The sequence below is a fragment of the Dermochelys coriacea genome, chromosome 7 (genome assembly GCF_009764565.3).
Source record: "Dermochelys coriacea isolate rDerCor1 chromosome 7, rDerCor1.pri.v4, whole genome shotgun sequence".
NCBI classification, from domain to species: Eukaryota; Metazoa; Chordata; order Testudines; family Dermochelyidae; genus Dermochelys; species Dermochelys coriacea.
Window position 1 is genome coordinate 96,547,279 of NC_050074.1, and position 23,997 is coordinate 96,571,275.

Below are 23,997 nucleotides of genomic sequence, written 5' to 3' on the forward strand. Positions count from 1 at the left end.
AAATGACACTTTCTCACATCTCCTGCCTGAACCAATCCGCATAATCTCAGTTATACAGTGGTTCAATTTTAGCCAATCTCTGGTCAGTAAATTAAATTAATCAGACACTGCATGACCCCTTACAACAAAAACACACAGCTGTGTATCTATCTCCTGTATATGGTAATTCAGGCCATCCTTCTGAAAAGCCTCTTGAAAAGACAGACTATAGCTACATGCATTAGTGCCAAAACCAATCTAGGGGGACACACCACACACATGAGCCTAGAATTCTCCTGTCATTGGCTGGGAATGTTCTTTCAGGTATGCCTGAAACCACTGCTGTACCAGTGAGACCAAATCTGCCTCTATTGCTCCCAATACTGCATTTGCATCCAGTTATACCAAAAATGAAAAGCTTCCTGTAGGTTTAGATTGTCTTGCCCCAAATGCCTGGGCCTACACCAGTACTGTTTACATTGTGTAGAACAAAATCACACTAGGGCAAGAATCACGGGTTTCAGAGTAGCAGCCGTGTTAGTCTGTATTCGCAAAAAGAAAAGGAGTACTTGTGGCACCTTAGAGACTAACAAATTTATTAGAGCATAAGCTTTCGATGAAGTGAGCTGTAGCTCACGAAAGCTTATGCTCTAATAAATTTGTTAGTCTCTAAGGTGCCACAAGTACTCCTTTTCTTTTAGGGCAAGAATGGAATTAACACAGTAGTTAGTACATTATTATAAACATCCACTGCTCTTTTAGCATCCTTGTGATGGAAGAGTAGAGATTACTTTCCCTTGGTATCTTCCTAGAATGTCTTCCATCCAGTAAATGCTTTGGCTGAAAATATGTCACTTTGTCATAAGAGGGTTAGAGAATGAAATGCTCTGTGCTGAAATACAGAGCATAAAAGAAAACTCTAATGCCAATATGCAAACCTGATTCATATCTAATTCCCAACAGTTTACTGTGGGCCAAAGCTTAAGGTCCTAGTACAGGCGAGATTGCCATCATCCCCATGAGAAAAAAATGGGAAAAGCCGTGGGAGTGTGGTGGGTGGACAGGGGGTGGCATTCTGAATCTCTATACAGATGTTTCCTCCTGGATTATGAAGCTGGGAAGGGACAGGCCAGGAATGTCTCTTCTCACTGCAGAATAAGAAAATGATACACAGTTCAAGGTGCAATGATACACAGTATTGAATATGGTAGAGGCACCGAGCCATCTGTGCAGAGACCATGTGCCTCTGAACACAACTCCAAGACTCCTGCCCATTCCCCTTTCAGACCCTGGCAAACTGACAGCATGACTCTTCTCTCTCTCCTCCCCAACCCCCGGAGAAGAATAGAAAAATAACTGACACCCTGTTACTTGTCTGCAGATTTAATGCTGGTCATGGGAGGAGTCTCACTGACTTGTCACTGCTGAACTCAGCTCCTTTACTGTCTTATACATGTAGAGGGTCCTCCACTGACTTCAGGGCATGTGGGGACACAGTTTTGTAGAGGCAACAGCTATCTCCTCTCAGTTCTTCCTCATTTTCTACCACTCAAGTGCGGAGAAAGGACACTCCATGTGGTTCCTGAGGGACTGAAACTCTTCCCCTAAATAATGACAGGTTTCAGAGTAGCAGCCGTGTTAGTCTGTATTCGCAAAAAGAAAAGGAGTACTTGTGGCACCTCACGAAAGCTTATGCTCAAATAAATTTGTTAGTCTCTAAGGTGCCACAAGTACTCCTTTTCTTCTTCCCCTAAACTGTAGGAATTCCCCTAAAAACCAAATAAAGGACCTCCTCAAGATTTAGCCCACTGATCACAATTCTATTTTGCCTCCTTTCATGTTAAATACCACCTAATTCTAAATCAATGCATACATACACAACCTTTCTGCTAATGCATTCCATGTGAATATTAATCTATCTGCATTCATATGAAGGTGTATGCAGTGTTGGTGGAGCCATGTTGGTCCCAGGATACTAGGGAGACACTGTGGGTGAGGTAATATCTTTTATTTACCCAACTTCTGTTGATGAGAGAGAGACAAGCTTTTGAGCTTACACAGAGCTCTTCTACTACTCCAGACAGTAAACAAATTTCCCTAAAGTATCAAGATTGGTTTTAAAAAATAATGAGATTTTAAAAAACAAATCCATTTGGGTCTTTTTATTTGCTTTCTGTTTTTTAAGCCTTTATGGTACACTTGGATTATATGTTCACACTTTTCGCTAACAAGGAGGTCTACATATTTTCATTAAAAACAAAAAACATAAGCTAAGATGCTCATGTATTCACCAATTCCAGCAACTTGGACTTTAAGAGCGATTATCTTGAGACCTGCACTTAAAACACAACACTGCTAGTCTTCACCACAGAGAATGTTGGGAGTATTTATCACAAACCTACTTTTTTCAGTTCATTAAGATGGGGGACTGTCTGAGACTGAAGTATCCAGGAGGTGATGCAACAAAACGATGAACAAGTCACCAAATTATATTCATCCAAGCGTTCTGAAGGAATTTAAATGTATAAGACCTGATCCAAAGCCTTCAGAAGGCAGTAGGAAGGCTCACACTGACTTCAGCTGTGTTTGGCTCAGATCAGAATTGTGGAATGGTCAAATCAAATGTTGTTTAAGGCTATTATTTGTGAAGTTTGGCATAAATTATTTTGTTGACAACAGGTAGCTCCTTTGTTAATTAGAAATTTTAATGGATCTGGGAGATCATCATTTTGCTATTCATTCACCAGGAAACATTTCCACATAATTATGTACAAAGGAGTAGTTATGCCCATATGTAAATAGCTTGCAATGTTGCACCAATTTGGCATTAAGCACCAAATTACTAATCTCTTTGAAGCCTTATTCTAAATTCAGTACATGTGCACTTTCTTGATAAACACTCTCAATCATTATTCCCAAAAGAATGTAAATTCTATTACCTTTGCCTGTAAGTGCTGGTACTTAAAAATGCATGTGCAAATGTTTGTGTGTGTATTTACTGAGTCAAATATTTGGAAGAAGGGATTCTGAAATTATATCTGGAATTACAAGTGTGTATCAGGAGCACTTCTTTTGCCTCCCCTGAATGGGGGAAGTCTTAGAATTGTGATCAAAGTTCAGCTGAACAGAGGGATGCTATTGTACCTCGGTAGGCTTTTCAAATATATATTTATATATATTTCAAATGCATATTTGTGTGTGTGTGTTAGTGTTTCAGTATATGTAGTAGTGTTCCTCTAAATGTTCAAACTCTTCATAAGGATTCTTTCATTCAGATTACCTTTCAGTTTTCAATTTACTTTATTAAAAAATCTCAATAAATCATCATATTGCCAACTTCTTTAACTGAAACTCATTGAAATATCAGAAGATAATTTATCAGTCACATCTCATATATTGCTTTTCATATATCAATTTGTCATTTTTCTGCTTTCATTCTCCTTTGTAGACCCTAAGGAATTTTTATCTTATTTCAAATTTGTATTAATGAGGACCTCGGTGTATATTTTAACTGTTTTAACTCATCCAAAAGCTTAAATTAACTAAGTTAAAATGTGCCCATTTTTTTTTACCTTTTTCATTTGATGAATGATACTTTAAATCTTTTTAATAATCTTTGTTGTAATGGCAATGGTAGTAAGGAAATGCACCTGGTCAAATTTTTACATAAATATTTTTATGTATTGTATGTTTTTGTGTGATATGAAACTCTTCATAAAAAGGGGTAAGCTTAAGTCTCTCCTACACTAGCAAAATTTCTCAAAAAATTTAAAGAATCATAGGGTTGGAAAGGACCTCAAGAGGTCTTCTGGTCCAGTCCCCTGCACTCGAGGCAGGACTAAGTATTATCTAGACCATCCCTGACAGGTGTTTGTTTAACCTGCTCTTAAAAATCTCCAATAACAGAGATTCTGCAACCTCCCTAGGCAATTTATTCCAGTGCTTTTAACAACCCTGACAGGAAGTTTTTCCTAATGTCCAACCTAAATCACCCTTGCTTCAATTTAAGCCCTCTGCTTTTTATCCTATTCTCAGAGGTTAATGAGAACATTTTTTAACAACCTTTTATGTACTAGAAAACTGTTATCATGTCCCCCCATAGTCTTCTCTTCTCCAAACTAAACAAATCCAGTTTTTTCAATCTTTCCTCATAAAGTCATGTTTACTAGCACTTTAATCATTTTTGTTGCTCTTCTCTGGACTTTCTCCAATTTTCCACATCTTTCCTGAAATGTGGCACCCAGAACTGGACACAATACTCCATCTGAGGCCTAATCAGAACAGAGTAGAGCAGAGGAATTCATTCTTGTGGCTTGCTTGCTAATACATTCTAGAACGTTTGCTTTCTTTGCAACAGTGTTACACTGTTGACTCATATTTAGCTTATGAGCCATTGTGACCCCCAGATCCATTTCACAGGGGTGTGATGAGGGTAAATATATTAAAGATTGTGAGGTTCTCAGATACATACAAAACCTAAGATTAGACAGATAAGCAGCTGCCAGTGTTTTAAGCACTGTGTCATCTAATCCTGCTCAGAATAGGTCTCACCAACTTGGTCCTTAAAATGCTATTGGCAGCTCGCAGCCTGTCCACATTAAGGGCCAGATTCTCATTTTCACTAACGCTTCTTTATACCACTCTGGCAGCATAAGTAGTAAATTACCCTGGGAGGTGGGAGGTTCCCAGAGCCCGAATGTCTACACCACAACGAAATAGCCCTCTCGATTGGACACTTGTTATAGCAGAATCCGTTTGAGAGGTTCCTTTATGCATCTGCTCTGCAACAGAAAAGGAGGGCTGATGCCCAAGTGCATCTGCCCTAACCTGTGCTTCCTACTGAGAATAATAAAAGCCATGTGACTCTGAAACAGGGATGTCCTCAGGCAAGAGTGTAGGGGAACAGTCAATGGGCTGATTGTAGGACAGAAACCAAGGATCAGATTAGGAGCAGCTTTTCTTGTTACAGTGGCCTTGTCTACAATGTATTAAAAAAAAAAAGTTGTGTTCTTAACTTAAGTTAGCTAATGAGTTAACTACTCAGGGTAAAATCCTAGTGAAGACAAGGCAATTTGTCTTCACACAAATTAGTAGGTTGACATCAAGCTTATGGGGGATGATTGGCTTTGACTCAGCCTGCTAACTCATGAAAAGTACAAACTGCATTGTCTTCACTAGGATGTTACCTTAAAGTAGCTAATTTAAATTAAGGACACACACCTCTCTCTCTCAACAAAGACAAAGCCAATGAAATGTTAGCTGGAGTTTCTGCAAGTGGAATTCTTTGTATGTAGTTTTTCTGTTGTTTCCATTTCTGGTCAGAGTAAACATGAATTGTGTGCATCTTCTGAATAAAAATAGATTCTGAGAAAATACCCTGAGAGTCTGTTTCACTGCTTGCTCCTCTAATAAGAAACAGACCCACTGCAAAGCACCCAAAATCTACTCTGAAAGGACATTTGTCACCTTTTTCACTGAAAATTGGTTCTTGTCCATGGTCATTAGGTGTTTCCTGTCTCTCTGTTGTCCATAGGCTGGTAAGAAAGACATATAATGGGTGAGGACACCCTACTCTATCCTCTTTTGACCAAGAATCCAGATCAGAAGACGTTGTAGATAATCTTTTAACTACCTCTCCTTAGGGCCTGATTACAAAAACAAAAAACCATATTGGACAATGGCTGCTGTTGAAGTTGTTCTGAGCACATTTTGAGCTGCAACCATGGGCAAGGACAATCATAATCAGCACCATTTTAGGCATTCAAGCAATAAATAATTGTGGGTGCAGAACGAGAATCCAGTTTCTAAAAAATCTTGCCCTTGATTTAACTTCTTTCTTATACTTTATACCTTGCCTTGCTCATATGGGTGGTCCTTGTTTTTTAAACTATATTTGGCCTACTCAAAGATGTTCTACAAACTACCTAAGAGAAACAAGGAGACAGTTAACGGGTGCTTCTTCAGGACATGAACCTCAACAACCAGCTTCAATTCCAGCCGATACCTTGATTCCTGCAGATGAGATTAGCATCTTTTAGAACAAAACATAAGATCATAAAAGTTTCCGCACTGGATCAGACAAATTGTAGTTCTATCTAGGCCAATGTTTTCCTCCCAGCTAGCAGCCAATATAGAATTATTCACTAGATGATGAAAATGCTATAATTCCACCTAATTTATTCAGTGCTATTCGGGGGGAGGAAGGGGTGGAGTAGAGCTTTTTAAAGCCAACCACAGACTTATTTGTCTCAATGACCTCCGCAGCAGTAAATGCCACAGAATGATTATACTCTGGGGAGTGAGGGGGAATCCCTATATTTGTTAAAATGTCATGTGCTTTAATTTCATCTTGTACTCTTCGTTTTCTATTTTAAGATAGGGTTAAAAGGAAGATACTAAGCAGTTCTTACTAAGCCCTTTATAATCTTCTCACCTCAATCAAATCCTTCTGATTCAGCTTTCACATTAAATTATCCCAGTCTTTTCAATCATTCTGTGTTCCTATGGATATTATGATACACCACTAACCATTTTCTGTACCCTTCTCTGGACTCTTTCAGTCTCAGCTCTATCTTTCTTGAGCAGCTGTTAGAAACCACTGGGATCATATTCACTTGGGGAAATTGTTCATAAAGATGGAAATACAAATGACAGTGCTTCACAATAGGTCTCTCAGCACACTTGTGAGAATGACCAAGTAAGTGCAAAATCCTTGCATTTAAACCCAATGTGTTAATTTATATGCTCTGTACATGCTCTTGTTTTTTATAGGTTTTATGCAAGGTGGAATCTGTGAAAGTTTCAGATGACAACACAACCCAAACTTGCAGCCTGTTGTAAATATATTGCAGGTGCAGGAACCTATAGACACAGAGGCAAAGTATTTTTCACATCAAATACTTTCCAATTTCATGGCATGCTGTGGGAAAATATTGTGAATTGCATGGTAACGATGTGGGCCTGCCAGGAGGGGGAGCCAGGGTCAAAGAAAAGTAGCCACAGGAGGATGGCCCAGTGGAACAGATCAGGGAGGGAAAACCAAGAGCCCAGGAAAAGCCAATATAATGGGAAGGAGCCTGAGGAGGTGGTAACAAGGAATCGGTCCAGCAGGAAGTAGGGAAGGGAGGTAGAAGATAGCCACTCCACAGAAACAGGTGTTTCCAGTGGTTTTTGCAGGTCAGAAATATTTGAACTAGATATAGCTGGAATTCAGCCAAAGAGTGAAGAGAAATGACAGCATTTTTGCACCATCCATATAAAATACACAGCCTTAGTCACTTTCACATTGAAGGTTCCTTCAAGTTTCATCTATCTAGTCCCTGTGAAGTTTGACACAAGAGACAGAATTCTTGAAACCATATTTCCTTCACAAAATAAAGTAGACAATGATCAAATAAAACATTTGACTCCTTTACTAGAGCTTAAGCCATGCTGTATCAATGAGTAAATATTAAAGAGCTCCCTTTCCTCTAAAGGAATTAGTCCTGATTCATTTTCATTCCACAGTTCTGAGTTGTATATTTTGTGCAGAATTGCTTTGGTCTTGCCTTTCTCTTGCATGACGTTGGATCATGGATGGATTTGATAAAAGCATCAGACACACATACACAAACAGAAGGCTGTTTGTAAAACTGCCAGTGGTGAACACAGCTTTCGTTCAGCTGAGATTTTCATGCCCTCCACTGACATCCACTTTTTAGGACTTGTCTACAGACATAAATTGGACTGTTTTAACTATCCTGGCACAGTTATAATCCCCCAAGTGTGAGTACAGTTATATCTGCACAAAGATGCTTTAGAACAGTATAGCTATTCCCATACTGGAAGGGAAATTAGCGGTATCAGTATAAGGCAGCTTTATACCAGCATAACTGCATACACATGAGGTGTTGTACTGGTGTAACTATTTTGGGAAGGGGAATTACCCTATGTCAGTGGTTTTCAAACTTTTTGAGCTGAGTGTCCCACTTTGAGTTACAATTTTTGGTTACACCCCCTTCCTCCCCCCCACCCGTGCACCCAGACAAAAATAGACACATGCAAAAGTATGCTTGACAGCCTACTCATAGACTTAACACAACTTTAATTAAATTACCTCAAATTAAATTAAATTAAATTACCTCAGCAGCTGGCTGCTTCAGCCTTGCTGGCAGGCAGCATCCTTAGGGCAGAGCCAATACTTGCGCCTCCCCCCTTGGGTTTTCAAGGTGGGGAAAGGTGTGTATGATGCTCTCTGGAGGTGGAGCCAGCACTGGGCATGGAGGCTGCCAGGAGCAGAAATCGGACACTCACCCTTGCTGAGGTGGAGGGGACGGTCCCTTCCTGAGTCCCATTTCATGGGGCTGGCCTGAGCTGCTTGGCATTATCACTCGCCCACTCAATATTCCTTGAGGGGGGGCAGGGTACCCCACAATTTGAAAACCTCTGCACTATGTGATAGAGTCTATCAACCTTCTCTGCCCCCTCCAGGGGCACCCTGACACCTCCCCGCTGCTCAAGGAAAAGTCACTCCTACCACTACCAAAGAGACAATCTTTCGGAGGCTGGAGGAAACGCTGACCAGTCAGGAGCTATCAGACATGCCTGTGTCTTTGCAGGTGCAGTGCAGGGTGAGGCTGGGTTAGAGGAGGAGCAGCTCAATGCTAGCCCAGAACCCCAGGGCCAGGTCAGGGCCTTGCCTGAAGTGCTGCAACTGTGCACGTGCCTTTGAGTTTTGTCAGGATGTATGTGCCTTTAAACACACAAATTCTGAGTTTTGTTAGCCATCCTGCTGCAAGGAGGCAGCCATGACTAGGGGACTAAGGCAGGGAGTGCCTGCAGCACCACACTTGGCTCCACAAGAACAGCCCCACCTGGGACATACTGGTACAAAAAAAAGGTGTGTCTCCTTTCTAAAAGGGCACGGTAGATAGCAACATGGAACTCATCCTTCTATAAAGGCCTCAGGAAATGACCACATGTATACTTTGATGACCTTTATTTCATTAACAACCAGTGATAATGGACAACAAAATTATCCTGCTCTAGAGCTGGGTTAAAGTCATTTTTGCTCTGGTATTCATAGTTGTTCAGTGTTCCAGAATCAGGATTAGCCTAAAAAGTTCCCTTTTTTCTTTCAGGATTAGAGAAGATTTCAATCCCTTTTCAGACTGATTCACAATGAGTGAACCATGCTCAGCAGTAGAGGTGAAGGCATATTTTCTTCTAGTCAGTATCTGTCAGCAAAACTGAAACTTCTGCTGACACAAATCTCTGGTCCAGAGGGAATTTTTTTCTGCTTTCTTAAGAATTGCAGAAAAATAGAGTTAAATTCCCATTTAAGGGTCTGTGTAAAGTTTTGCTATTGAAAGAAAAAAACAAACTGCAAAGTCAGCATAACTCAGATAAATGATCTTACAAGTAAAACCAATGGTCAAACATTTTAAAAAACTTCCCACATGTTTTCATGTATAATACTGAGAAAGACTTTGAGTCAAATTAATCTCTATGTAACTCCACTGAAATGAATGCAGTCACATCAGGGATGAATATGGTTCAATTTCTTGTCAAATTTGCAGCTCTCTGTTTCAGTCAAGGAGGAAGAGAGATCAGCTTAAGTATTCTGTCAGAAAATTTCTTTAAACAGATGATGCATGACCCTAGGAAAAAAAAAAACTTAGAAAATGTTTTGTAGAGAACTGAAGAAAAAACCCTTAAGAATAAAAATGTGTCAAACTCTCTGGACTTGTTATGTCTAAATCACTTTCTTTAAGAGACAAGGTTTTATAAATGCCTTTTAGCTGAATTTTGCAGCTCCTGGATGACACCACGTGGTTACTCACACCAATTACTCTATTTTTTTCTATGAACAGTCATGAGATCAGGTTTCAGAGTAGCAGCCGTGTTAGTCTGTATCTGCAAAAAGAACAGAAGTACTTGTGGCACCTTAGAGACTTACAAATTTATTAGAGCATAAGCTTTCGTGGGCTACAGCCCTCTTCATCGGATGCATAAGATCTTCTCTAGTAAGCTATTCAAATATGTTAAAGGGATAATTCATTGCTTATGCAGCTTGTGTTCCTCTGTTTTAAACTCAGTTTTGACTAAAGTGTCAGTTTCAATACTCTTTTGGAAGAACTTCCTCTCTCTACCCATTCCTCCCACCCCAAAAAAAGTCACCTTAAGGACATAATATTTGCTTAGGTCCTTGCAAGTCTATTGTAGAATGTTGTCCTTAATGTATCTTTCATGTAGTTTTCAAAAACAACCTAAAACACTGGAGATTCTTTTTGACCCTGCAGGACCCTGTCTTAACTTGATACAGAATAGCTCTTGTGGAAGGTCAGCATAAAGGCAGAGACACACACAATTTCATAAAAAAATTCAGTCAGACAAATCTCCTAGGCATGATTATATGTAAGGAACTGATGTAGCACTGTGGTTATAGGAGTAATCTCTTTAAGTATTATAGCAATCAAGCCTATGAAATGGAAGACTCTTTAGCACATTGCAGTTTTCTCTCTTCACTTTTGTTTGAAAAAGATAAACGAAAATCATCACTACACACAGTATTTATTAAGCAGTATGGTTCCATGATTTTACACCAAGTATTGTACATGCAGCTATGTGTTTAATGGCAAGGAAGATCACCACCACCAAAAAACAAAACAAAACAAAAAACACTCTTCTTAGTACTCAAAGATGGATGTAAGATTATATATACATTAAGGAAATATAATGCTCTGAAAACAATCTCTCACTTCTGGAATTCATCTATAGTTTTCTTTGAACTGCATTGGTTCATTGAACACTACACTAAATTGAAGAATTAGACTTAGCTCTTCAAATTTTCATTGGCAGGAGAGAAATATTTCTCTGATACTAACATACTCTAGAAAAGTCTTGTTGGTACATAATCAAAATTATAGCAGCTAAAAGGACTCCCATACCAGGGATTTTATGGGCAATAATGCAGCAGAGGCTCTTACTGAAGAAGGCAAGAAGAAAGTTGAACTGAAGCTTGATCTTGGAAAAAAGTGACAGAAATGCGGTAGCTAGCTTGTAAATGTTTAAATGGCTGGACAGGAAAACATGTTGTCAACTAGCTTTCATCTTTAGAAATAGTCTAATTTATTGAAGTTTATATTTCTCAAAATTATATGGAGGTAAAATTTCTCTTTCAAGGACTCTTCATTTATCTCCAAATACAAAACAGCAAAAATTGCAATCTGGAGATGAATTTTGGGACACTCAGGAAAGCATTACTACTGTTTGCAAGATCTGTTTTGTGGGCCAGTTCTCCACTAATTTACACACTTTGTAATCTCATTGATTGCAGCTTCCTCCCCCCAGCTCCTCCCCACACACACAATGACAGTGAAGAGTATAGATCTATATGATTCCACCTTTCTCTAATTCTGTATTATTAATCACAGCAAAGCATCTTAGAGTAAAAAGAAGCAATGTCATATGCCTGAAATTAATTTTTCAGGCTTTCTGGCAAACATTTTCAAATCTAATGCTAGGCTCCTAAATCCATATGTAGGCATCTAAAGAGCTTATTTTTCAAAAAGTGCTGAACACCCAGCTGCTCTCATTAATTTTTGAAAATACTTGACCTAGAGCCTTAATGTTAATAGATTCTACAACATCAGTATGGAAAATAATATGGGTCATGGCCCTACCAGTTGCATCCATACCTTCCCTTGCTTCCCCAAGATAAAGTCCCATATAAGTGCATTGGGTGCTAAATGTTTACATTGTCAATACCTCTTTCCCCCATCCACAGCCTAAATATCCTACAAAAGGTTAAGCAGCCTGAAGATGCCTCATAAAACTTACTAATAGGATGGCTTCCAAGACCTGCCTTGGTAGCAGATTCTACCCTGTGTGCTTGTCAAATAATATCTTCAGTAGAATAATCAGATAACATGAAGCTATCACTCTCTATCAAGAACTGCACTAAAATATCTTGATTTGAAAGCTCTGCTCAGAAAGATGTTTACATTGGCTACAAAGCTTGCAAAGGCACATTTGTGACTAATTCCTTGAGAAGTTTGGTAAGGCCCTAAGTATGATACTCTTCTCGATTCTCTAAGGAACTAGGCTGCCCTTCAAAGGTTGATAATCACCCTCACACTCCAAGCGATTTTTCTAACAAGACAGTCACCGTGCTTTTCCTGAGCTCTGGGGTTTCAGCACTGAACTTGATTCGGAATGACAAGGACCCTGGAATTAATGAATGTCCTCTAGATGGTAGGCATGAAACCTACTTCATTGAAGCCTGTGATATTAACAGTATTAAGGAGACACATGAAAATTGTATTTATATCCCAATTTGTTGTAATGTTTCCAATCCAACCACTTGTTCACATAGGAAGTAGTGTTGAACTATTTAGATGACATATTATTTGGCATTAATCGGGGATGAATTTAGCTCAAAGTCTTAAAATAATCAATACAATACAGCAGTTGTGAAAAATTGGGACACTTTTTTTTTGGGATGGGAGGGGGAATATAGTTTTGTAAACAAGACAAACCCCTAATATCAGGATGGTCCTAATATTATTGGGACATCTGGTCACTCTAAATACAGCACAATTCTACATATGACATGTTAGAGTGTTACAATATTAGCAATAAATATCAATAAAGACTGAGAATTAATTACAAGTGAAAGGCCTGAGCTGGGTCTCACTGAAATCCAGAGATTTCAATAGGAGAAGTAGTAAGGATTTTACACTGTTCGTTATTTCCTTTCAGAATAAGGAAATACCCTAATAACAGGCAACTGTGAAGTATGGTGGGCCCCTTATTCCTTTGAAGGAAGTCAAGTCATAGCTAATGTCCCAATCCTGTAAGGTTCCACGTACCTCCAATGCAAAAAATCCACTTATTCCTTTCATTCCAAAGTATCCTAGTTCTTGTCTCATACTTGGTGGTTCCACCACCTTCCTTGCTTTCATCGTTGCCAGTGAAGCTCTTCCTTGACAGTCTATTGTCTCTTCCTTCATTATCTTCAGAATAGTTTTGTCCTTCTATTGTTGGGACAAGGTACTGGGTGAATTGCACAATTCCAGGGTGTGATTGTCTATCTTCACGATGCATGAGTGAGACATCGCCACTTTTTTAATGGACTGGAAGTAAAAAACAAAAAATGAAGTGCAGCATAGAGGCACCTGACCAATAGTAACATAGGGCAGGAAGATGAAGGCAAAGGAAGTGCATCCAAAGCAGTGTGTACATTAAATGTGTACATCAGACACTCATTTCCCCAAAATTATAATAATAACACTGTCACCCAGAAAACCTGAACAATAAACAGTCTTGACATTTAAATGCTGCTGTCTTAAGAATGGTCCCATGTTAGCAATTTCATTGTATGACTATATAACTAAAATAATAATAATGAAAAATATATTACCAAACAGAGATAAGGTCGAATGGAGTGAACAATCATTCTTATTTTGAGCTGGCTTTCATCCTTAGCATTACTGTAGAAAAGCATCCCTTCCACACTAGTGCTCTGGCTACAAAACTTTGTATGTGCAGTCAGTGTTGCAATTCATCTAGTTCCTTTCAGTCTTAAATCTCAGAAAGCATATCCTAATAGGATAGTACAATAATCCTATATCCTTCTTAACAGTAGTGCATACAAACATACTGGCCTTCTGTTCCACCTTTGGCTTGGTGTAGTTAACCTGAGCTATGCTGTGTAGTGTGCCGTTAAAGAAATATCGTAAAATCTTTCATTGTGCCATCTTATGACATTTCACAGTTGCTAAAACAAAACAAAAACTTTGTTGAAGCCTGATCTTTCATTAGTTAATCACACAGCTTTCCAATTTCACTTTTGTACAACAAATTTGCACAGAAACTGCTACAAGTTATTTCCCAAGGGGATGAGCCATGAAGAATAAGCCCTTCTATGTCTACCCTTGACGAACTCAGCTTGCAGACTTTACCTTGTAAGCTCAATATATTTGTCTATTCATGTCACACTGCAGACTAAATGTATACCACTTCCTAACATCGCCTAGGCTTTACTATTAACAATTACCGCACACATTTGCCAAAACTCACACCACTGGGAAATTCAAACCACCCCAAGTACAGAAGCCAAAGGAGCTGCTGAATCAGAGTGTAATGTTCAAAAATGGAGTCATTACACTATAATCTCTTCCCAAATTCCAAAGGGATTTGCCCCCACGCCTTTGCTTGAGCACCAGGAACACTAAGAAAGAGGGAGTGTGATCTGAGTACTGAAGAGCACATCTCAGTGCCTTCTTTTTCTTGAACATCTGAAAGGTCCCTCCATGAGCAGTCGAAAAGAAGAAATATATTAGAGAGACTCAAAGTGGGAATAACACTTGCTTACAGTTCCCATATGGGAAAACTAAACAAAATTTTAGTAGTATCAAATAATGTTACAAATATTTGGGGGATATTAAAATCATATTGAAATATTACAAAAGAGAAATCTTTATAATACTTAAAATATAAAGGATTATTATTGAAAAAATTTCTATGGAACCATGTATTTTGTACAATACATCAATAGTACAATATTTACATATTAACCTGATGTAAAAATATATTATACAGATATCATGTTTTTCCAGAATATAAAATCCAGGCTAAAAATTATAAAGTTAATATTCCTTCAGTTATATATGAACATATATCTTATAAAATAAGATTCTTATAATGATATTAAACATTCATTATGTAAGTTTTATAAAAACTTATATCACCATGTTGAAATGCTGTTGTCCTTCCAACATCTCCTCCCCCACAAAAGTGGAATCTCATATGACACCTTTTTTATTCTGTCAGGAGTATTAAAGATGTTTCCCATAGTGTTGATATAAATAATTTAAAAAGTGTGTTGGCAGGAGAAGAGTTACTTTATCCTGTTAGATACTATTCAACTGCTTGCACCACCAATGAATTTCCCTACTGTGTCTTTCCCTTGCACACTTCTGGAACACCTTATTTTGAATGACCACACCCTTTTTCCACTGACACTCTCTCTTATCTGATGTATAATTAAAGGCTTGGCTACACAGTTTTTAAATGACTGGTCTGGTTTAGAAACTAGCACATTTACGGAGATATGCACCTTCATACTGGTATAACTGCATCTACCCTTCAGAGATGTTGAACCATTTTAACTATATTTCTAACTATGTTTCTAAACTGATTAAAGCAGAATAACTCTCAAGACTAATAGCAAAGTGCATGTGTTGGTAAATCTTATTTCTGTAAATGTGTGAGTTTCTAAACCAATACAGTCAGAGTGGTACAAAAACCTGTGTATAGGCTGGCCTAAGAGGAATGATGCTCCTTTTGTACTACTAATGAATTCAAAATTGATTGACGTTAGATTCCTTTGAGACTTACATTTTTAAAGAAACATTCTCGCAGTATGCAAGTTAGAAACTGGATGTATCAGAAAGGGAGCAGGCAGAAGCACTGCTGTGAAGCAAGGAGAAATGCAGAGTAGCTTTAGGGGTAATATTGTTTTCCTTATTTTAATGAAGTTCCTTCTTCAACGTTAGAAGAAAGCAACTCTTTGCTACATGGTACATCTGGTGAGTAATTTACATCAATGAGGAATTCAGCCCAATTTAATGTCCTAGGGTGCTTGGGAGGAATTGCTGTAACAATTAAGAACCACAAAAATTCCTTCATATGTTCACCTTTTAGTCAGATTGAGCTCAAATCTGTTTGGTGATTAAGATTAATTATTTCAAAGAGAAAAAATTAATGTGATGATAATTTTGTCTGATTGGTGGAACTTTTATTGAACTGTTAACATTTGAGTGGAAATATTGCCTCTGACACAATATTATTATGCTGGTAGCAATGTTGCCGCCCCAATACATCCCCTTGTGGTCAGATGTGCACCCACGCACTCACACACACTATCAGCCTACTCCTGCCACAGGGGTGTCCTGGCCTTCCAGTCAGGCTGCTTTACAAAGTCCTTTACCAGAGTCCTAATGTAATGTGTACATAACCAAACCTTCAGCATGGCTGGACTCAGCGGGCAGCCATCTCACTCAGGCATGCCTCTGCTGTTCTTTCTAGACTGTCCTGGCTAGCCATAGGTTTCCATGCTTTCATCAACCCCACCACTCCTCCCTTCACTCAGGGGTTCAGGCTAGCTACAGCTCCTCATGATCTCTGTCTCTAGTCAGGCTTCCTGGTCACTCCTGCAGAAGCCTTTTTGCACTCTCTCATTTTCAACCTTCTTTCAGGTTGCTTGCCAGAGAGAGGGAACTTTCCAGTGGGTCTCCCCACTCCAGTTGACAGGTTTCAGAGAAGCAGCCATGTTAGTCTGTATTCGCAAAAGGAAAAGGTGTACTTGTGGCACCTTAGAGACTAACAAATTTATTTGAGCATAAGCTTTCGTGAGCTACAGCTCACTTCATCGGATGCATTCGGTAAAACCACCGAATGCATCTGATGAAGTGAGCTGTAGCTCACAAAAGCTTATGCTCAAATAAATTTGTTAGTCTCTAAGGTGCCACAAGTACGCCTTTTCTCTTTCCACTCCAGTTGGACTCACCCAGCTCTTTATGAGGAAAGAAGCAAACAAAAAACTGCTTCCCCTTCCACCCTGCCCCCATGCTGGGCTTTATCTTTAATTAGGCCTGGCCCACCCTCCAGGTACCCAGGCTGTTTCATGGGCTTCTCGGGCTCATCTCAACCTTTTCACAGCATGTCGGGGGTAAATCCCATTCCAATGCTGTTTGTTTGATTTTTAAGAGGCTTATAAAAAAATGGAAGGGTGTGTATAGAGCTGAACTTATAGTAGGGTGTGATGTTTATATGCTGCTTGTAATTATTAGAACTGGGAGCACTGGCTGTTGGGTGTCTGAAAGGACAGGAAACAGGAAGGATGGCGGGGAAGTTGAGGAGGTGGAGTGAGAGCTACCAAGGGTGCAGCAGCAGCTTGGTAAAGAGGTTTCCACTTTAAAAAATAAAGTCCTATTGAAGTATGTTAGTACCTTGCATGGTTGCTACAACATCTTGGTGATGAGGATGGATCTTCTGCCTCTGAACGCACCTGTACCCTTTCTGCAAAGCCCAGGTGAGCCTCCAATTACTTTTACTGCCTGGATCTATACGTTTGAGACTTATCTGCTTGCAATCAGTGCTACAGAGATTTCTGAAGTAAGAAAGTGTGTTCTGCTAATCCACTGCCTTGGAGCAGAAGGGCAGTGTATATTTACACTTTTCCCCTTGCAGATGATAAATATGAGACTGCACTCACTGCATTAAAGAACTTTTTTGTGCCAAAAGTGAAGGTAGTAGTTAATCACTACAGATTTCACCAGCATGAGCAGAAAATGGGGGAAACTATACTGCAGTATATTGCTTTCTTGAGGAGTCTGATTGTGACTTTGGGACTCTTGTGCCGGGATATGGCAGATGAGATGATTAGAGAAAAGCTCATTGAGAAAACAACCATGCTTTGTGTAAGAGAATGCTTACTTCTAGAACCACAATTTACACTAGAAAAAGCAATACCCATTGCTACTCAGATTGAGTCAGCTACAGCTGAAGCCAAAATAGTGAGCATGGATACAGAGCGCACCAAATCAGCAAATTCAAAATACAGTAAAAGCATGCTTTCACTGTGGATCCCCACAACACCTTGCAAGCTACACAGGATGTCCGGCAAAAGTAGCTCAGTGCAATCATTGCAAAAAGATTGGGTGTTTTGCTAAAGTATGTCGCAGCAATCAGTTCAATCAACTGGTGCATGCAGTTACAATACCAGATGTTACTGTGCTGAGCGTGGACAAAACCACTACTGCACATATTCCAGAACAAATAAAGTGCACTGTAAACATTTCCGCCATACCCTCAGGCAAATCACACTCTATTCAGCTAATGTTGGACACTGGCTCAGCAGTATCTATACTACCTGATTCCATCTATTTGCATTATTTTAAAGATGTGCCTCTTACTGAACCCAAACTTCACTTGGTATGCTATTTGAAAAAAAACGTATTCCAGTATGTGGCTGCCTGCCAGCAATAGTTACTTTTGGTGATTGCTGTGTAACTGCAGAGTTCTACATTGTCCACAAAGGCACTCCTATCCTTGCAAGAGATTTACTGGCTGATTTAAATATTAGGGTATTTAATGGATGAATTGATCTTCCTCAGCAAAGCATTCTTGCGGTACACACACCAGTTTCAGCTGGAATCCAACACCAGGATGAGGAGAAACTCGGCTGTGCTTATGGGTTTCTGAATAAAGTTAAAATGCAGAATAATGTGATGCCTGTATGACAAAAGTTATGGTGCTTACCATTTTCAGTCAGGGAAGCTGAAGATAGCAGAGACCTCAAAGCATTTATTACACATGAGCGACTATTTTATTTTAAACATGTTTCATACAGTCTCACATCTGCCCCAAGTGCCTTCCAAAAAATGATGTAATTTATTCTAAAGAATCAACATGGAGTTCAGTGCTATCTGGATGATATTACCATGTTTGGAAATACTTCTGAGGAGCATGACAATAATCTGCAGTCTGTACTAAACTGCATCAGCAAGCAAATGCAAATTTAGACAAACTGAACTTTCCTTTCTGGGGCATACAATTTCACAGGCTGGACTAAAATCCTGTGTCATTTGCCAAATGCCTGACAGCAGTGACATGTACCCCTCCATTACAGCCTGTTCCTCTTCCTGAATCTGCTTGGGAAAAAGTGGTGATTGACATTGTAGGACCCTTTGATACTGCTCCAAGTGACTGCTGTTATGCCATTACTTTAATAGACTATTTCAATAAATGGCCTGAGGTAGAGTTTACATTGCAGATCTCTTCTGCTACAGTAATTAAGTTCCTCTCTTCAGTTTTTAGCAGGGAAGGTAACCCCAAAGAACTGGTTTCAAATAATGGTAGTCAATTTACTTCCCTGGAGTTTGAAACTTTTCTGGAAGAGAGGAACATTTTATACAGAAGGTTTATATATTACCCTCAAGCCAATGGGGAAATTGAACGGTTTAACAGAAGTTTGAAAGAGAGTTTGCAAATGGCTAAACTGGAATGCTGATTGTGGATAACCTTCTCTACTGATTTCACGGAAGCATACCGGGCTACACGACATGCCCAATGCAAAGATCGCCCACAGAGTTACTGCATGGGAAACAGATGAATACTAAACTGAACATTGCTGGATTGTTAAAGGCACGACCTGATGCCCAAACCGAGGATGATGTGAAAAAAATAGTTGAACAGAACCAAGCAAAGTCTAAGGCTTTCACAGACAAGCAGCGGGCTGCTAAGGAACCACATTTTGAGTGTGGTTCCTTCGTTAGAATACAAAAACCTGGAATTTTATGCAAAGGGGACCATAAATTCACTGCTCCTCTTAAAATCATAGAGAAGATGGGAATTTACATCTATCGACTTTCTGATGGGCGGGTATGGAATGCTTCTTATCTTGCACCTGCCTATGCATGAAGAGGAGATTATGCCAACACCCAGTCTGCATTGGATAACTTCACTGTAGTATCAACACCACAAGACATTGCCCTGGAACTGGGGCTTGAGAGATAGCCTGTCAGACCCAGATGACCACCTGTCTGGACTAGAGACTATATTATGTAGTATCTACAGTGTTTTCAGTGCAATATTTCTGCCAACTGTATAGTGTCCTGTCTCATATTTGTTCCTCTGGTTAGAATAACAATGTTTATTTTAATTGGGAGAGTTTCTTAAGCGAGGAGGGAATGTAGTGTTTAGATGCTACTTGTAATTATTAGAACTGGGAACATTGGCAGTTGGGAGTCTGAAAGGACAGGAAAAAGGAAGGAGCTGGGGGGAAGTTGACAAGGTGGAGTGAGGGCTACCAAGGGTGCAGCAGCAGCTTGGTAAAGAGGTTTCCACTTTAAAAATAAAGTCCTGTTGAAGTTTGCTAGTACCTTGCATGTTTGCTACAATACAGGGGAAAGAGGAGACTCCTAGGCCCAAAATGCATGGGTATTTTGTTTTGTTTTGTTATTGTTTTTTGTCAGTGCCATCTAAGGGTTACACAGATTCTTTTATATATTAAATTTATATTTATATATATAAATAAAAGACAGAAAACAATAAATATATGCTAAGTACAATGTATTAGACATTTTATTTGATGGGAAAATGAGTAGACAAGTGATTTGACTGTGATAGAGAGAGCTAAATTCTTTACTGCCTGGCAGGTTGTGTAGTCATTTACACCTATTAAAGGTGTGTGTAATGTGCTACCAAAGCAGAATGGTTTCATTCTGCACCTGCTTGCAGTCTGCAGATGTGCAAATGACTACACAAGGTGCAAATCAGTGGAGAATTAGGACTCAAGTCTTGGTATTAAGATTACAAATTCATAGGACAATTGGCACATGAAAAACAATTCATGATGAAAGTGACCTAAATGGATTCCTAAGCATACAATTGTAACACTAAGTGTGGAAACATATGGAAATCTTTGAAGCCCTTTCTGGGAGAAGGCCATGTGTTTATATACAGAAAAGCAGAAGGAACTCTGCAATCTGACTGTTGAGGTGTTCCTGTTACAGTGGGAAAAGATGCAAGAAAATGAAGCACCAAGTAAGAAAACTAACTTGCTCTTTCACAGTGAAATGTGGGGAGTTTCTCTTCTACCATGTTCTGTGGTAATATTATTATTATTTACATTGCAGTCCTCAGAGACCCAAACAGGACCAGGACCTTATGATGCTAGTGCTGTACAAGCATATAGGAAGACAAGCCCAAACCCCAAAAGGTAAGCATATAAACTGAAACAAGGCACCATAGACAAGCATAATAAACAATGGACAGGAATGCAGGAAGGAGGGCAAAGATGGTAGAAGTAAGATCAAATGGTTACACAGGCTATCTAGAAACACAAGTTGATGCTTTCAAATTTGAACCATTATTTACTGGTAAAAAGAAATTAACAATATCATCTGTCTTCATTTGCAGATTTCTTGTATCCATCACAAGAAAAGTGCATCTTAAGGAGGGATATGAAGGAGAAGAATTAGTTATATGAGGGTTGTTCTATACACAAAGGGTCCCGGCTGCCAGTCCAATGCCTGGGGCTCTGCACCCAGCCATAGCTGTGACCCCAGCCTCTGCTGCCTTACCCCTGTCTGCATCCCCACCTCCCAGAGCCATGGCCCAGCTTCCAGTCCCAGCTCTAGGGGGCGGTGAGGGGCAGGGACAGGGGTAAGAGGGATGCAGCTCATCACCCCCCTCCAAACATTGTTCCAGTGCCACTAAAATCCTGGTCCCACTGAAGTCAAAGGGAATTTTGTTACTGATTTCAATTAACACAGGATTTTACCCTCAATCTGGCCGAGGGAGTTGTACTCCAGTGTGAAAATTTCAGGACTCACTTCATGCATCAGGTTAGCCCCATCTCCTGTGCGCCCATGTGCACAGAACGGCAGCACTGGGGGGGGAACAAGTCAACCCCATCCTCATGGATAGTGCAGAACCTGCATCCCCCTGTGCACACCAATCACAATCTCTCACATAGCTCCCCTGAACCAATTGGCTTTGTACTGACCCCCCTATTCAGGGCTTAGAGTATATTACAGCCAAACCCCATGTGTGAGAGTATGGGACTGCAGGATCCAGCCCTGCACAGAAGGTGGGGTGGCAGCTGGAGAATATGATTGTTCAGAAAACTTTGTAATGCTACTTGCATTGGCCAAGATGCCTGCCTTGCAAAGGTAAGAAAATGTGCAACATAATGCTCAGACTGGGTTTTCTCTCTCTCTCTCAGCTTCCCTGAAAAAAAGTAAAACCATGAAAGACTCTGCACAGCAGACATTACAGTGAAACCCATAGGTCGAGACTCAGTTATGTCTAGACATAGCCAAAACAGTCTCCTGCCCAGTTGTAAAGAATGACAAAGAATCTGGTACTGGCCAACAGTCAAGGTGAATAGGAGTGGGAGTACTACTGGCTGTGTCTCAGATACTCAGCCTGTTGTGGAGTGAGATGAGTGCCTGAGAGCTAATGCCTATGTACAACAATCTATATATCCCATACAGAGACCTGTATGTGCACCACTCCTGTTCCAATTTCATATCATTCTGCTTCAGAGGCTGATTTACTAGGGAGAGAGCCCTCAGCACGCTTTGCTCAAGCATGTTAAGAAACCTGTTTTTCTTCTCACTGTTCTGTGGCTGCTCTAGTTTAACCCACACACTTCCTGGGTGTGATGCTGTACCCCATCAAGTGGCATGGAGACCACTTCAAGTGAGATTAATGAACTTTACTTTACAGCCTTAACCAATGTCCATGTGGCTTTTAGCTCCTCCAGTAGAGGCTCCTGCATTTAGCTCCAGAGTTCCCAGGTTCGATCTTGCCCGCCGACAACTAGGATCTGTTAGTGTTACATGGGCTCAATCCAAGCTGTCCTAATTTGTCTATTTTTAATCAGGCCCAGTGCTCCCAGGGGGGCAAAGGGGACATTTGCCCTCACAAATGATTTTCAGGGGACCCCCGATTGTCAGAAAGGAAAAATATATACAAAGTTATCCAACTTTAAGCAGTGGAACAGCAAATTAGAGTCTTCATCCTTTATATAAATTATAAATCACAGCAAAATACTGACAGTAGCCAAATTTTGTTATTTTAAACTCTTAAAATCCAAGATTTTCCAGGGGTCTAACTAGCCCCTGGACTCAGTTTCTTTATTCATTAAATAGTGACATCCAGGAGCCCCAAAATACCTGCTTGCTCCCCTAGAACCAGCCCTGTTTTTAATTCTTCCATTGTCTTTAATTACATTCTCCTTAGGCTTGTAGGAGTAGAAGCAATCTTTTCCCTGTTTTTCAAGCAAACAAAAATTGAATTTTGCTGAGCAGACAGATTTCCCTGAGCTCTCACAGCTTAAATTTTAACACTGAAAGGCTAATCAAGTTGCATTTTGAAAATCTGTGAAATGTTACTTCCTGCTGCTAGGTTCAGGGCTGGTAATTACTGACTGCTTTTTTAGGAGGGTTATCTTGTCAGTGCTTAGCCTTCTTATCTAAAATTGGCAAGATGCCTTTTGACTAGAAAAATGCCCTCTCAAAGGCTTGCTTTGTTGCATTTTCATTTTTCTTAAGGTCATTTTGTTGGCATCAAAGCAGATTCATTCGATGAGTTCAGATTTTTTCCATGAAGTTTAGTTAGGCTCTGGAAATGTACACAAGGCATCGGAAGCAAAATAACTTAAAAAAAAATGATTAGCTTCATGTTCTGAAGAGATGACATTAAAGTAGCCAAATTTCATAAAGTGTAAAATTAATTTGAAATGTATTTCAGGGAACATGATCTATTGTAATAAAACTTTCTGTACCAAATAAAATGCAATATTTGGCTGCGATGGTGATTTAGGCAGTTCAAACTTATGGATCCCTCTAGTGGGAAAAACTAAAATAGTATTGCCAGGAAGTATTTGCTTTTTGGTTTTAATTTCTATAATATTTTAAAAGATAACTAAGATGTGGGGGGGGGGCAGAAATGGAAACAAAATCAAACCAGCCACTTCCCCCCACGCCCTGCTCTATTTGGTTGTTGGAGTTCTCAGAAAAGGGACAGTTATTCTGAAGTGTGGATCTATTAGTGCCTACATATAATAGCGAATGGTGCTACATAAAAAACATCAATAGATCCGAAAGTACAATAGAAGTGACAGTTCAAACAAATATATCATTATTTATTCACAAATAACGTTGTGCCCCCACCACCACCCTTGAAACTTGACTTCAATAGCATTCCAGCCAGGCATAGGCATTCACTCAGGTAGAACAAGTTGAACTATCAGGATATTAATTTGCAAATTAAAGGTACAGCTGTGTAGTCTGGAATCTAGCCCAGGACTCTTAAACTGTGTTTCACAGAGCACAGAGCTACTTGTGTCACAATAGGAAACTTCTCCATCCTCCACCTCCTGCTAGTTGTAGCCCAATCAAAGATTCTTTCTGTAGCTTCCTGAAGATTTCTAGACCAACTCATTAAAAACAAAATCCAAAC

General features: G+C 39.6%; 1 long non-coding RNA gene across 1 annotated transcript in view; it reads right to left on the reverse strand.

The window, feature by feature from the left end:
- Positions 1-8,088: 8,088 nt before the first annotated feature.
- LOC122460936 overlaps positions 8,089-23,997 on the reverse strand; it is a 30,203-nt gene continuing 14,294 nt past the window's right edge. Inside the window, exon 3 of the long non-coding RNA XR_006282576.1 lies at positions 8,089-13,094. This is a non-coding gene — a long non-coding RNA (uncharacterized LOC122460936). The remainder of the gene's footprint in view (positions 13,095-23,997) is intronic.